Genomic DNA, 2,001 nt, shown 5'->3' on the forward strand with positions numbered 1-2,001 from the left:
AACAAACCAGCCCCAAGAGACCCTACAATAATAAACCAGCTCTGAGACACCCTATGATAACAAACCAGCCCCGAGAGACCCTCCAACAACAAACCAGCCCCGGGAGACCCTACAGTAATGCACCAGACCATGCCACCCCCCTGAGAGACCCTATGATAACAAACCAGCCCCGAGAGACCCACCAGTAACACACTGGACCACGCTGCCTTACTGAGACCCTACCATAATACACCAGAGCACACCACAGCAGGAAGACCTACAATAACAAACCCAAGAAGTCACAGAGTGACCCTACAATAACAAACCAGCCTGTGCAGGCCTGAGAGGCTCTGCCAGACAGTGCCCCACACTCCCGACCCACAGCTCCCTGCTGTCCCAGCCCTGGCCCCTCCCCCGCAGCTCTGCGGGTGCCCCTCACTCCCGACCTCCTTGTATTCGAAGCGGCGAGGCCGGGCTCCGATGGGGGGAGCTGAGCTGAGCTCCGGTCACTACAGCTGAGACCGGCCAACTCACGGCATCCGCCAGCCCGATTCCAGTCCCATGGCAACCAGACCCAGTGATTCCTCCCCCCCCCCGCCCACCTGCCCTTCCCCCGGGGGGAGGGGAAGGCCCCCTGGCTCCCCCCAACCTTAGCCCCTCACACACACACACACACACACACACACACGCTCTCCAGCTCCACAGGTAACCCTAGCCTGGCACTATGGGCCTCCCTGCCCCCATCTCGGGGGGGGGGGGGGGAAAAAAACCCCCGGGGGGGGGGGAATTTAAACCCCGGGGGGGGGGGGGGGGGGATTCCTCACTGTGATCTGTCCAGAACTGTTTGTTATTGTAGGGTCTCTCTGCGGGGGGCGGGGGGAAAGCCACATGGTTTGTCACGGTAGGGATTCTGGGGAGCACTGGGGGCACAGACACAGGGTTTGTTATTGTAGGGTCTCTCGGGATGGCTGGGGCGGAGTACGCTGGGTTGTTATTGAGCTTGAGTAGCTGTGGAGTAGGGGGAGCCCAGGGCTGGGCTAGCAGGGGGCTGCGGGTCAGGAGTGAGGGGCTCCGGCAGAGCTATGGGGTGAGTGGGGGCTGAATCAAGACTCTTGGGTTCTATCCCCGGCTCCGGGAGGGGAGGGGGTCTAGTGGTTACAGCAGGGTGGGGGCTGGGAGCTAGGACTCCTGGGTTCTATCCGCGGCGCCAGGAAGGGAGTGGGGGCTAGTGGTTGGAGCGGGGCGGGGGCTGGAAGCCAGGACTCCTGGGTTCTCTCCCAGCTCTGCTACTTCTCCTGTCCCTCAGTTGCTTCGCTGGGGGGCAGCAGGGTCGGCCGGGGGGGGGGGGGGGGCAGAGCTGCATTTCCCCATTCCCACAGCCGGGGGAATCCTGCCCCCCCCCCCCGGCAGGACAAGCCCCAGCCTGCCCTCTCTCTGCAGGTGTTTCGCTGGTTGGGTGCACACGGGGGGGCCTGGCTCCAACCCCCGAAACTGGCCCTTCAGCTGGGGGGGGTTTCACCCCAGCCACCCCCTGCCCCAGAGTGGGGGACCTCAGAACACAACCCAGGCTCTAATCCACCCCCCACCCCCGGGTGCGCCCCTCACCTGGCCAGGCCTGGGCAAGGCTCAATCCCGGCTTCTCAGCAGCAGCGCCCGGCAGAGCTGCCAGGTCGCGTCACTGAGGCAGGGAGGAGACAGGAGGGAACTGCCAACCCCAGCGGCTGGCACGGGGCAGCTCCTGGCACTGGGGAGGGGAGAGCCCCAGCCCCGCCCCCGCTCTGACCCACGAGACCCCACCCTCCTCCGGGGGAGAGAACCCAGGAGTCCTGGCTCCGAACGGGAGGCCTGAATACACTTGACTGATTCAGAGCCCAGCACCACCAGAAACTGAAAATCCAGCTGTGGGTGGGGCCCAGAGCTGGGCTAGCAGGGGCTGCGAGTTGGGAGTGAGGGGCACCGGCAGAGTTGGGGGGAGCCCAGGGCTGGGCTAGCAGGGGCTGCGGGTCGGGAGTGAGGGGCACC

Source organism: Terrapene carolina, unplaced genomic scaffold (assembly GCF_002925995.2).
Source record: "Terrapene carolina triunguis isolate 2854851 unplaced genomic scaffold, T_m_triunguis-2.0 Scaffold32711, whole genome shotgun sequence".
NCBI classification, from domain to species: domain Eukaryota; kingdom Metazoa; phylum Chordata; order Testudines; family Emydidae; genus Terrapene; species Terrapene triunguis.